The 14591-nt window shown below is 46.1% G+C and overlaps 1 protein-coding gene across 12 annotated transcripts in view; it reads right to left on the bottom strand.

Annotated features, from left to right (window-relative positions):
• Positions 1–14324, bottom strand: part of LOC140711172 (tubulin beta-8 chain-like) — a 79278-nt gene extending 64954 nt beyond the window's left edge. For 2 of the 12 annotated variants that reach the window (XM_073014074.1, XM_073014084.1), the window contains exon 1: positions 10917–13907. The gene's annotated coding sequence lies outside the window, so the exon portion shown is untranslated. The other 10 variants (XM_073014073.1, XM_073014078.1, XM_073014081.1 and 7 more) reach the window with 10 other exon arrangements.
• Positions 14325–14591: the final 267 nt, after the last annotated feature.

Raw genomic sequence — 14591 nt, 5'->3', positions numbered from 1 at the left:
AAAAATCAGAATTCTGACATAGAATATGGGTGGGGGTGCCTGGAGGCCTCTGCTGGGAGGAGTCACCCAGTGGGTGGAATGAATTGGAGTCCCATTTAAAGAAGTTGGCCACATGTTGGTAAAGCAGCTGTGCTGTGCTATGGGGTTTCTTCCTCATTTGGATCATTAGGACTCTTCAAAGCCCACAGGCTGCAATGGCTGCATTATCCAAAGAGCAAAAATGGCGGCTCACCTCTCCTGTCAGGGAGTCTCACCCATCTCAAGCAGGTGCTACTCTGTTGCCAGTGGCTGTCTGGAATTCTGAGCCAGTGGGTTTTATCTTATGAGGTGCCATGGAAGTGAGACCAACAGGAATTTCTTAAGCATGTACTTCAAGAAAAAAATATTTTTGTGTCTGAAGTTAAAAATGAAAGAGGAAGAAACTTGATTTGAGAGCTGGCATGTCCTTTCCTCAGGGTTGTCAGTCCTTGGCAGGCTTTCACTCACAACACTCTAGAGTTCACAAAATGTTCCTATATCCCATCTCCTCTCTGATCTTTATACCCTGAGGCTGTGCAGAATAGGGGCTTGAGTCCCATTTTGCAGATGAAAAAGCTGAGGCTTGGAAAGAAAAAGATAATACACAAAGTTTAAGGCAGAGCTGGAACTAGAGCACAAGATTCTCAAACCAATGCTTTTCCCATCATTAAATCATTCCTAGGGCTAGGAATCCATTAAGACTCCAAAACATAGAGCACTATTCAATGCATCCCATCAACATTAGACCTTACCCACCCAGAAAACTAAGCAGCTCTGGGACCCTGAGGTGGAGAACTCAAAGAGAATGATGCCTACATTTGCACATCTGATCGCCAATCCAAACTGCCACTCAGCTACAGAACCTCACTTTCTCAGCCTCAGCCTTTTCTGCTGTAAAATGGAACTACAGAAGGCATCAAAAACCTAAGGATAAGGGCAGAACTCTACTCTGAATGCAGGAGTGACTGTAAGGTGGATAGCACTCCTTGACTTTTGGTTTAAACACATGGATAATATGTTGTGAGTAGATGAAAAGATAGATATAGAAAGACGGATGGATGTGTGGATCCTCAGGGGAAGCAGAAAGAAGTAAACAGGAAGTCAAAGAATGAGGTGATGATTGACGGATGGAGAGTCCATGCATGAAATAGAGGCATAGTCTCCAGACCTCATAACTCCACCCAGCCCCAGCACAACCTACCTTGGGATAGCAGTGACATGCTTCAAATGATGCCCTCAGTCACCATGACAGCTTCAGAAGGTGCCATAGATCTGGAGCCAATCATAGCTCATAAGAAAGGCGCAGACAGCCAGCAGAAAAAACCCCAGCATGATAAAGTGCATTTTGAAGCTCTTCTCATCTGCTATGGCTTCTTGATCAGGCCCTAGTCTATTCAATCCTGGCCGAGGGGGTGCATGTCATCCAGGATACACACCGAGACAGGCTCACAGGTGGGGGACAAAGCTCCAGGATAAGCAAATTGAGGCTTAAAATTAAAGGCAGAGTAAGACCCCTTCAGGTCCAGACACAGTCCCTGGACCCACAAGTTCAGCACAGCAAGAGGCAGCACAATTGAGTGGACAAGTGCACCCACCCACCCACTCACCTTCTCTCCTCACCCTCCTCTCTTTTCTGCAGGCTAACCAGTCCTGTAGGGTATGTATGAATATGAGTGAGAGAGTATGCAGGAAAGAGAGAAGGGAAGGTTACCAGGGCTGGACCCAGGCAAGGCTTTGACATCACCTTATTTGCCTACTATAGGGATGAACTAGGTGGACACATGGCCGTATTATTACACTATATTAATACAAATACACCTTCCAGCCCTAGGAAGCAGCATACAATTCTGTAGCCAAGAGATGTTAGAATGCTGCTGGAGGATTCCAGGATCTCACAGGCTAGATTTCAGAGTTCTGAACTTTAGACTTTTCAAGGACATGTGCCCATCTGGGGTTCAGGCATAATAGGCTATATTTACTGATGGTGACTGTGTGCATGCCACCATAACATGTTATACCATTAACTCACTTAAGGGACTCCATGAGGCAGGTACTACTATCTTGACTTTACAGAGGACACTGATCACAGGCAAGTAACTTCCCCATGGTCACACAGATGGAAATAGCAGAGCAGCTGGAATGTGAACCCAGAGTCTGTGTGCTTAACCACAGTGCAATCCTGCATAACTACAGAACAAGCTTATATATGTGAGCTCTGATGACAAGGCAAGCTGACTGGGTTTAGATCCTGGCTCCTCGACTCTGGGCAGTGTGGTCTTGACCTGGCTGTGCTTCAGTTTCCTCCTCTGTAAAATGAGCATAATAACAGTGCCTTCTAGGTTTGGAGCTGTCCCCAGGTTTAGCCTCTCTGTGTTTTTCTGTCCCCTTCACACTCTGGCCACCATCCAGTCCTGCTCATAATGAGCTCCTCCCATTCCACACCAAGGCTCTGGTAAATTAATGTCTGTGCAGGGTATGAATGACTGACAGTAACTAACTCAATTTCCTAGCAGCCTAATCCAGAAGGATGCCTTACTAAAAATAATATTCTAATTTGGGATAAATTTTCATTGTAATTAATTCCTGGGGACAGGCTGGTGAAAAAATTTCCTGGGGACAGTCTAATGTAAAAAATCCATTTCCTTTACAGGATTACAAGAAAATAAGAACTATCACTATCTCTAAAAGACAATGTTCACTTGCAGTGTTTATGAGGTTAAATGTCTGATGCAGGATAAAAGACTTTCATTTGGCTGCTTGACTTTCTGGGTTTTTGGATTTTCCTGTTTTTGGTCATCACTTTCTCTCTCCTCCTCAGCATGTCTGTGCTTGTTCCCTAACCCCACACCTGTGCTCACACCAGGCCTTCTGCCTGGTAGTCCAACCCACAAACCCTTTTTCATTTTTTTTCTAGACAATTAAGTTGAGCTCATGGTGACTTTTAATATGCCAGTCAATATTAATAAAACACAAGTCAAAGACAAATGCAAACATTTTACGTCAAAATCAGTGAGAAAAAAATGGACAAATTCTTTTTTTTTTTTTGCAAAATACATTAGCCAGTATTAGTAGTCAAATGGCTAATCACAGACAAAAAAATCTATTTTGTAAGAAACTTGGAATGTCAGAAATAATTCTGGCATTACAAACAGCTGTGTAGAGGATCACCAAGATGAGTTTATAAACACATACACATGAGAGAAACCAGGCAAAACATTGAACAACAGACTAACAATACGATCAAATACAAAACTGGGAAGGAGGGAAGAGGTATTTTTCTACAAGTCAGGGAAGTATATCACCAGAACAAAATTAGAAAACTCAGTAATTATTGTACTGGATTAATACAAAATTCCAAAGCTTTAAAGTTCAAAGAAAAAAAAAAAAGGCCAATAGCTGCTTTTCATCAGGACCAGCTGTACACTTTACATATTTGTTTCAAAAAGAAGCCTATTAACAACAGTGATTGTTTAATGCTACAAGTTTACAGCAAAGACAAAACTGAAATAGCAAATTCATAAGGCTTTAGAATTATCCCATGTCTCATGCAATGCCTACAAACTGCTCCCAGTTGGATATACAAGTATAATTCACTTATATATATATATAATATATATATATATATGAGTGTGTGTTTGTGTGTGTATAGAGAGAGAAAGAGAGAGAAATTTCATACACAGATACATTGAAGGCTGAGTAGGAATGAGTGGTTTTAGCATTTGCCTTATTGAGAGAATATGTTTGTCATCATTCCCTTGAGTCCTTTCTTCAGGTCACCAAGGGAAAAGATACCTTCATTACAGTGCGACAGCATACTGAGAGCAACACACCACCACAGCGGTTAATTTTGGAAAGGCTGCGTTAATATCCACCAGTGACTGACATTTTACAGAAGACAGACTGGTAAGACTATAGAAAAGCCTGAAAAAGTTATGGTCAAAATACGGTTTTCAACTGTAATTCACAAATAAAAGTCCTAATCAGTAAAACCACTGACACCAATAGAAAGAGTAATTGCAAATTCGATTCTAGCAGTGATTTCGACCTAGCTTGCTTTTCTCATAGTGTTTTTTGCGGGATGAGTAGGTGGGAAATGAGTAGTTTAGTATACTGGAAGGCTGACAGAGCACTTTGTTTTCTTTCTAATAAGATGTTCTGTTCCTCTGCGTGGTGGACCTAGTGGCCTCTTGTCAGTGAAGAGTGCTCCTTCCTCAGCTGCAGCTTTTACCATCTATGCTCTCATGAGTTATTTTTGTAAAAGTGTATTTTTGAACGTTTCAACATTCAATCCTATACATAGTGGTTCTCTACTCTTCCTAGAAGTGGACAGCAGCAGTGAATGCTTTATGACTGCCATTGCTGAAGGTCTTCTCTCTGAATCTGGATGAATCATAACTTTGAACAACTCTGTAAATTCTTGGGAAAGCACTTGTGGTATCCGAGGTAATCTATTCTCTCTGATTCCATGGCACTGGTCTCCATTCCTGCGAAGAGCACAGACCAGCAGCACAGACAACTGTGAGGGCAAGTGCAAGATATCTGCCTTTGGTAGATGGTATAATTCACCTGTAAAACTTCATTTGCAAAAAGAAAAGAAAAGAAAAGACCATCAGTCTCTTCAACTTGTGGGTTAGGGATCCTGGTTACATGCCTACAATCACGAATTATGCCCAGTCATCTTGATCTCCTTCAGAGGCAGCACTGGGGATTGAGGTTTGAGACATGGAAATACTACAAGGTTCCTTAGCCATAAGAATCAAAGACATTGAATGAATATACCTCAAGCCCCAGCCAACATGCAGAAGGAGATCCTTCAACTCTCCTTCTTTAAAGTAACTCATGATTCGGTAATTTTCACTTATAGCATCAACTAACCTTCCACCATCACGATATCCATTCTGTGGAAGCATACGAGCATCTGCCCAAGCAGACGAGTGTCAAACTACCCACACACACCAAGATTTGGGGGTAGAGAACCTAAGATCAGTTAAGGTCAACTTCCAACAGCTAAACCAAAAGAGAAAGAACCCATCCCCCCACACTGGAGTGGCAAAGGATCAAAGGCTACTCTCCCTACAACACTCCCCATTCCACCACTCCTCAGATGTAAAGGGAGAGTGCCTTGGAGTGGCCATGGCTAAGCACAGGCCATCCCTTCATCTGCATAGAATGTCAATTCCTCTCAGTTTTTAATTAGCCACAGACCAAATCTTCATCCAGATAAGGGGTAGCCAATAGGGACCCCAAAAACTGTACTTAAAACCCAGAAAACTTTGTAACCAGGTCCTTGAGCCATTTGCTCAAGCCAACACCCACCCGGTGAGTGCTTTCTCGCTTTATTAGATTTCTACTTTTGCTGCTTCCTCCTGTGTTTTGTTCCTTTGTTACTTTCTGCATTTTGTTCAATTCTTTGTTCAAAATGTCAAGAATCTGGACAACTCACACTCACCACCTTCCTTCTGGGAACAGAAGTGCAGGAAGATGCGGATGCATGTGATTGGTGCTTAAACTCACACAGTGCCCCCCACCACGGGAGAAAAACACACAGTTTCAGTCTGACAATTAGGTCCAAAGATAAATAGGAAAACAAGAAGTTTGCCTTTAATCTACTCCCTCTACATCTAATCTTTGGAGGTCAAGGCTGTGAAGAGACCTGAAGACATTGTGTTCTCTCCTACTGGAGCCCCATCATTCTTTGTTTACTGTCTGATATTTAAAAGGAAAACAAACCTCTGAGAGAGGAGGAAGTCAGAGGCAGATAGAGAGGGAGGGTTTTGGGAGAGAAAAAACACCCCCAGGACCGCACCAGCACTGCCCCTGTAAGTAGCAGGAAGAAATGTGGTTAAGAACTTCCTTATGCCAGGATGTTGTTCAGAAGGGATTTTTTCAACTTAGATGCAGGCACAATAAATCAACCCAAATGTCCTAAACTTGACCCAGCTTATTAGAATGTCATACACATGACATTAGCATTGTTGTTTTAGCACTCCCCTACCCCCGTCTCCCAAGTTTTTGCTTAGGCACTCATGGGTAATAACCAACATGGAGTCACTGTGGCCAACCCCAGGCATGCACAGATGCAGCACCTTTAGTGGGGAACTTACCCCTCCTATTTGGGCAGAACCCACAGAAGACTTCCTTTTTCTTGCCCCATAAAAGACCCATAACTCGGATGGGTGAGGTGGCTTGTGCCTGTAATCCCAGCACTTTGAGAGGTAGAGGCAGGCAGATCACCTGAGGTCAGGAATTGAAAACCAGCCTGGCCAACAACATGGTGAAACCCCATCTCTACAAAAATACAAAATATTAGCTGGGCATATGGTGGGTGCCTGTAATCCTGGCTACTCAGGAGGCTGAGTCACTAGGCCCAGGCCCAGGTCTCTCGGCCCAGGTCACTAGGAAACAGGGCTGCCGGATGAGACACTAAGCCCGTCCACCGGAAAGGAAATCTGGCTGGGCAGTGGAGGGAAATTCACACAGCCCAAGGACAGCAACAGCATGAACAAAACAAGAAATACCTGACTGGAAAGCCATAGCCTGGCTAGCAAATTCGAAACAGAGCCACAGTCCTAGCAGCACACATCACTGCAACACAGAGCTTCAGTCAGTGTGCGCACACTGTAAGTAGAAATGTAAAATGTCCATGTTTTTGGAACAAGCGGGCTATTTTTGTGTGTGTGTGATGTCAAAGAAAACAGCTGAGAAGAAACTGTTGGCAAGGAAATAGAAATAGGCGCCCTTACACATTGACAGTGAGATAACGGTATGGCCCTAACGGAAGGAAATCCGGCAACACCCATCAATATTTAAAATGTGCAGAACCCTGGATCCCACAATTCCATTTCTAGCAATGCATCCTATGAACATATTCACGCAAATATGCAAGAATTATGTACAACTCAGCATTGATTAATCCAAACGGTTGGGAACAACCTAAATACCTACCAGTGGGGAACTGGTGGAGAAACGTGTTTATCTTATGCCAACATCTGTGTTTTTAAAAACAAGACACATAGGCTGGGCATGGTGGCTCATGCGTGTAATCCCAGCACTTTGAGAGGCTGAGGCAGGTGGATCACGAGGCCAAGACATCCAAACCATCCTGGCCAACATGGTGAAACCTCGTCTATACTGAAAATACAAAAATTATCTGGGCATGGTGGAGCACATCTGTAGTCCCAGCTACACAGGAGGTTGAGGCAGGAGAATCGCTTGAACCCGGGAAGCAGAGGTTGAAGTGAGCCGAGATCACGCCAGCCTAGTGATAGAGCAAGACTCTGCCTTGGAAAAACAAACAAACAAAAACTGGCAACAGTGGTCACAGGGCAGTGATGGGAGTAGGACTGCCTTTCACCTTCCAGTACGTTTTGAATGTCACTCATATTACATATTCAAAATATATGACTACAGCAAATATTTTCAAAGTAACTATGAAAAACTGGGAAAATAATATCTAACACACAGAACTGCTGTATAATTAAAGGATGAAAAACAGGCACTATCAGAGTTCAAAGGAAGCAAGATTAATTCTAGCTTTGATGTCAGAGCGGGGATCGTGTAAAGGAAGTGAGTATTTCAAGTCCTGAAGGATGGAGAAGATTTAAAGAGGCAGAAGTGTGGCGATGTTGTCCCAGATGGAGATAAGAACATAGGCAAAGACGATATCCCAGATGGAGATAAGAATATAGGCGAAGACGATGGCCCAGATGGAGATAAGAACATAGGCGAAGACGATATCCCAGATGGAGATAAGAACATAGGCGAAGACCATGACCCAGATGGAGATAAGAACATAGGAAAAGACGATGAAGAGATGAGAAGGTATAAATTCTAAGTGCAGCTCTCAGGCTGGGCTTCAGAACAGGGCTTAGGCAACAAGCTGGAGTGCAAGGCTGATGGCGGGAATGGAAACACTGAAACTCAAACTTGCATATCACGCCCTGATCATGAGCCTTGAATGCCAAGCCACGGAACCCGTCCTTGATCTTAACAATGAAAAATCACTGGGCCAGGTGTGGCAGCTCATGCCTGTAATCCAGTGCTTTGAGAGGCTGAGGCGAGAGGACTGCTTGAGGCCAGGAGTTTGAAACCACTCTGGACAACACGGCAAGACTCTGTCCTTACAAAAAATTTAAAAATTAGCTAGGCAGGATAGCACACCTGTAGTCCCAGCTACTCAGGAGGCTGAGGCGGGAGGATCACCTGAGCCCAGGAATTTAGGGTTACAGTGAGCTGTCATGGCACGCCTGCATTCCAGCCTGAGCAACAGAGCAAGGGCAAGTCTCAAAAATCAAATCAAATGAAATAAAATCACTACAAGTTTGTATAGACATAAAGTATAAAATCATACCATATATGATTTAATCCAGCTATATAATATAAATTAGAAGGGGAAAAGAGAAATTAGGAAGCTATTATAAGAAAACAAGACTCAACTAAGACATGAGCAAAGGCCCTCGGCTCACAGCGCTATCTTTATATAAAGGAATGAACTACCACATTTATTTTCATGGCATCACCAATTCAGATACAGGCTACAGTATTCTGGAACTATCTCTGTATCAGTCAAATCAGATGGCCATAATACCGTAGGCAAATACCATCAAAAAACCATAGGCTGTGTGGTTTAAACATTAGTTTATTTCTCACAGCTCGGGAGGCTGGAAGTCCAAGATCAAAGTGTCGGCCAACTCAGTTCCAGGACAGGGACCTCTTCCTGGCTTGCAGACAGCCATCTTTCTTCTTGTTTCCTCACACCAGGACAGTGCGAGCTCTCTGCTTTCGCTTTTTATTTTTGAGAAACTGTCTCACTCTGTCACCAGGCTGGAGTGCAGTGGCACAATCTCAGCTCACTGCAACCTCCGACTCCCTGGTTCGAGCAACTCTCCTGCCTCAGCCTCCCGAGTAGCTGGGATTACAGGCACATGCCACCACACCCAACTAATTTTTGTATTTTGAGTAGAAACAGGATTTCAGGATGGTCTCAATCTCCTGACCTCGTGATCTGCCCACCTCGGACTCCCAACGTGCTGAGATTACAGGTGTGAGCCACCACACCCGGCCTGGTTTCTCTTCTTCTAAGGGCACCAATCCTGTCAGACCAGGGCCCACGCTCATGACCTCATCTAACCCTAATCACCTCCCAAAGGTCCTACCCCCTAATACCATCACACAGGCAGTTAGAGCTCCAGTACAAGAATCTGGGGGAGACATAAACATTCAGTTTATAACAATGTCTTTTCAATCCTGTTGAAAAAAACAACCAAATGAGTAGGCGACAAAGTACCTTATATGTAAACAAGTCAGGACTTTTCATATTTCTGCTAACACATTTAGGTCAATTTAAAATGTCTGATAGCAAGAGTCAGAAGCAGAGATAAATGAAAGTTAGTTACTCTGCATTTTAGGCCCACATTGAGCTGTCTTCCAATGACATTGTGGCACAAAGAACACTGCTTTCTATTCCTGGTTTTGCCTGTATTTCCCTGTATTTTTCTGTATTTTAACTGGAAAATTTCGCTGTATTTCCATTTATCTCTAAAATCACTTGGTTGACTTAGCAGGCCTCCAAGGTCCCTTCCATTCACAAATTCCACAAATAACTTCCTACCAACAGAGGCTACACAAATAAACTACACTGACGAAGGGGAAAGGTAACACTAGCAAACAATGAGATACACACAAGGTAAGACGTATAGAGAACTGGATCAACCACAAACTGGTGGACGATGAGCCGGCGGTGCATAAAAACACATTCCCTAACGATGGACAGAGAGGCAATGGCGCCGAGGTAGTATTGTTGAAGATTTCCTCTTTTAAATCTTCAAGATAAATGGCCCCATTGTTTATATTCATTCTGATTCAATGTGAATGTGAAAACTTCCTCCAAGGGACACAGACATCTAAAATCTTCCCAATGTATCCAATTTGTCACTTGATATTTTTACTGACAAGAAAAATGAGGGACTGAATATACAAACAGACCTTGCCTGATCATATGTAGAAAGACAGAACTCAGATCACAACCTGTAGCTGCCCACCCAGGAAACCAATCCCCTATCTACAGTCAACAGCCAGGAGGCCAGCCAGGCTAGCACATCAGACAGGAAGCCAGACGGCTCTCTCTCCACAACCCAGAGACTAAACCACAACTCTGTCCCAGGTGACCAGGACTTGACTCAAAACTGACAGCCACCCTAATTTTGGCCCAGTGTTTCCAGTTAGGATCATTCAGAGAAAGCCAAATATGCCCCTAACCAATCACATAGGACACCCCACTTCTGCACAGCCGCCTCCAGCCCCCACAACAGCCTCCACTGGGAGCCGTTCTTTCCATCCTGAAGCTTCCCCACTCCTCATCCGCCACTCACTTGCATGTCAGTCCCTGCCACACGCAAGTGACGGTGCCGACTCTCTTGCCACAGCAGCTCTGAGAAAGTCGCCACTGCCTGTCTCATGTGGGTGGCCTTCCTTCATTTTCCTCAAAGAATAAGTCTTAAATGAGGGGCTTCTCTATATGGTCAAGCTATACAATTCAGAAGCCCAGCATGGCAGATTCCAAGCCTGGAAAGACCATACACCCCTCAGGTGCTCTTTCCACAAAACACAGCTTCCTTGAGTTCTTCAGTCACTCCGACCAACCAGGGAAGGAACCACGTGTTATGGAAAGATCAAGGGCCTTGAAGTCAAACTTCTGAGTTCATCCAGTACTTCATCTTTCAACTTAAGAAATTACATGGTCTTGGCCAGGCTAGTGGCTCGCATCTGTAATCCCAGCACTTGGGGAGGCTGAGTTGGGTGGATCACCCAAAGTTGAGAGTTCAAGGCCAGCGTAACCAACACGGAAAAACCCCATCCCTACTCAAAATACAAAATCAGCCCGGCGTGGTGGCGCATACCTGTCATCCCAGCTACTCGGGAGGCTGAGGCAGGAGAATCACTTGAACCTGGGAAGCAGAGGTTGTGGTGAGCCGAGATCGCATCATTGCACTCCAGCCTGGGCAAGAAGAGCAAAACTGTCTCAAAAACAAAACGAAACAAAACAAATGATGTGACCTTGAACAATTTTCTTAACTTCTCTAAGCCTCTATCTTCATCTTCAATAACATAATTTTACCTCCAAGATTGCATTAAATGGAATCCCACATGTAAACCAGCTGACAAATATTAGGGGCCCTACAGCTGTGCGCTGCTACTGCCGCCCCACTTTACCCCAAGGGAGAAGCGCAAGATGTCCAGAAAAAGCCTGTTGATCCCTGCACCTCAGCATCCTGTGTTCACACAAGGCGCAGTGGCATCCAGACTTACCGGGGTCACCCAAATACAAGACATGGTTTGATTTTTCAACTTAGGTACACATGGCTTCTAACGTTCACCATATGTGATCCATAATTTAGAAGAGATTTTCCTACACTACCCTGTGGTTCTATTTTAGTAGACTTAGATGTGCCATAATAGCTCACTCTCTTAAGCCCTCTTCAGTATCAAAAACAAAACTTTCATCTGTAACACAGTCATCAACAGTGAAAGTGGAAAAGGCACCTATGAGTCAAAATGACCCTCTGCCCCGCCCTGCCCCACCCTACAAAAAGCTGTTCAGGAGGATTTGGGCTGCTTATGAGAACGCTGTCTGTATTCCCAGGGACAGACAAACGCCTACCCTGGTTAGAAGCTGCGCTGCTCAGCCTCCAGGGTAGAAAGCGCCCCAAACCCTCTACCCAAGGAGAAGAGAAGCAAATGGGGTGGCTAGGTTCCAGGATGTGAACTGTTTAGTGTGGTTTCTGCAGTCCAGGTCACCGCCATGGGTGAAGCTCTTCCTTCCTTCTTTTCCACCCAAGTGGCCAAGGTCCTACGGCTGCTGTAGGGCCTCTTCCCTATGAGTCAGCCCAGGCATTCCCCTTCCCTTTCCTTCTGTTTTTTTGAGACAAAGTCTCGCTCTGTCACCCAAGCTGTAGTGCAGTGGCATAATCTTAGCTCACTGCCACCTCTGCATCCCGGGTTCAAGCAATTCTCCTGCCTCAGCCTCCCAAGTACCTGGGATTACAGGCACCCGCCAAAACGCCCAGCTAATTTTCATATTTTCAGTAGAGACATAGTTTCAACTTGTTGGCCAGGCTGCTCTCGAACTCCCGACCTCAGGTGATCCACCTGTCTCGGCCTCCCAAAGTGCTGGGATTACAGGCATGAGCCACTGCGTCTGGCCGAGTCAGCCCAGCCACCCTGACTTTTTGTTCTGGTAAAATTACTCTCTTCTACATCTACCTTCCAAGTAGCTAAATCAGAGATCTGGCCCTTGGGGCAGGCTTGAAGAATCCCTGTTTTTGCTCCTCAAGAGGTCCTACCAGGGTCTGCGACAATTCCAAGACTTCTGTTCCTAAAGAGGAAAGAAACCTCACATACACGGCTCTCGCAGAGCTCAGGCAAGGCTTGGGAGGGCCCTAAGGTTTGGGTGTGCCATCTGTGATAACAGCTAAGAGATCTGAAGCCAGCTGTCTGGGTTCAAACCTCAATTCCAACAGCACTGGCTGTGTGATGTTAGACGACGTCCCCAGGCTCGCTGTGGTTCAGTTTCCTCACTGTAAAAGGGCCACAATAAGAGAGTTGCTCTAAAAGTTAAGTCAATTGGTGTGTATAGGGTATTCAGAATAATGCTTGGCACATGGGGGAGTTCAATAGACACGTACTGAACAGAGTAACTTAGCAATTACTAAATATACTCATGCAGGCCAGGCGCGGTGGCTCACGCCTGTTATTCCAAAACTTTGGGAGGCTGAGGCGAGAGGGTCACTTGAGCCCAGGAGTTTGAGACTAGCATGGGCAACACAGCAATATTCCATCTCTAAAACTGTGTGTAACATACATGTATACACACACTCAAATGTTCACAGTGTATTTATAGTATACAAAATAGCCGGAAAACAGACTTAACTATTCACAATGGTTACTTCTAGAGAAGGGGAAATGCAAATTTCAGCTTTTTACCCCACACATATATTCTTGTATCATCTGAAATATTTAAGCAAATTGTATGTATAAATTTGCCCCGAAACACATAGCAGAACAATGTAGTTTTCACTCAAAAATCTTCAAATCATGATGGAATTGTCCTGTGAAAGTAAAGTTATAGAGATGAAAAGCCTCCCTCCAGCCTAAATGCTCTTTCATATGACCTATATTACACAAACCAATGCAGACACCCCAATCCTTTCCCCACTGTCATAAGAATTTTTCAGTGAACTGCGTTCCCCTTTACAAACTAGATGATAGTTACAGTTACCAGGCAAGAACGTGGATCCAGTTCTGCTTTTTCAAAGCCCAATGTTCCTCCCATAATAGCAATGCATTCTTCAACCGGTCAACTGCCCCCAACACCTGAGCTCTCTGTTGTACACAACTCAACGAGGCCTGGGAGAAAACAGGTGCAAATTTCACTTAGTAACAACACATCCCGCCTGATTCCTCTGCTGGGCTAGTTCTCAAGTCGTCTTTTTCTAAGCTTTCATTCGGCTCTACCACACGTACCTAGGCTGGGTAAAACACTTGACCAGGTTTTTTTTTTCGAGACGGAGTTTCACTGGGTCGCCCACGCCGGAGTGCAGTGACGCCATCTCGGCTCAGAAGCCAGCGCCCGGGTCCATGCAGCCCCTTCCGCGGCAGACGCGGGGAGCCGGGGAGCAGAGGGGACCGGCCCCTACCGGCAGGGCGACCGGGACCCCCGCGCGGGCCCACGCGATATCGTAGCAGGCGCGAAGCCCCCGGTGCCACCCGAGGCCGAGACAAAGCCCAGGCGCAAGGACCCCGGATCCCGACCTCGGACCCTGCGGAACCCAGCTGGGAGCCGCCACGCCCGGGGCAGAGACCCCCGCCCGGTCCGGAGACCTCGTTGCCCGTTCTCACCTCAGGCTGCCGCCTCGGAGCGCTCGCTCCTCGCCGGGGCGCCTGGGCCTACTGGAGCGCATCTGAGCAACCGACAGAGCCGAGGCAGCCTCAACCACGGAGCCCCGGGGCGGTGCCGCTGCCGCCGCTTCAGCCCGTGTTCCACGCTCAGAATCCGGCTCGTATCAAGGAGCTGCAGCTGTCGCGGGGCTGCGGCCGGAACACACACCATGCAGGTGCACAGGGCCCCGCCTGCCGCCCGCCGCCCGCCGCCTCGCCCCCAGCGGAGTCGGGCGCCCACGGCCCGCCCCCCGGCCAATGGGGAGCGAGCCGCGCGGAGAGGGCGGGACCTAGGGGAACAAATGGAGGCTGGGCGGGGCGGTGCTGGGATTGGGCGTACAGGTTTCCGCGGGAGGACCGGTCCCAAGAGCTGGCCGGATCCTGGCCTCCTAGAAGACCCAGCTCTACCTCCACCTGCAGTCTGCTCTACAGGACGTGTTCATCTCAAGCCCAGAACTCAGGCTTTTAGGGCAGAGTGCGAGAGACAGGCTTGCTTTACAAAAAGTGAAACTGAGGTCCAAGGAATAGGATTGCCTGCTGCCCGAAGTCACGTATTCCCATTCACTCGTTCACTTTGTGATTCAGCAAACATTTGGAAGCACGTATGGTGGGCTTTAGGAGTGAAGTAGGGCCGGGCG

This window comes from Chlorocebus sabaeus, unplaced genomic scaffold, assembly GCF_047675955.1.
Source record: "Chlorocebus sabaeus isolate Y175 unplaced genomic scaffold, mChlSab1.0.hap1 unalloc_scaffold_251, whole genome shotgun sequence".
In the NCBI taxonomy this organism is placed as follows: domain Eukaryota; kingdom Metazoa; phylum Chordata; class Mammalia; order Primates; family Cercopithecidae; genus Chlorocebus; species Chlorocebus sabaeus.
This window is presented reverse-complemented; position numbering and strand designations above follow the sequence as displayed.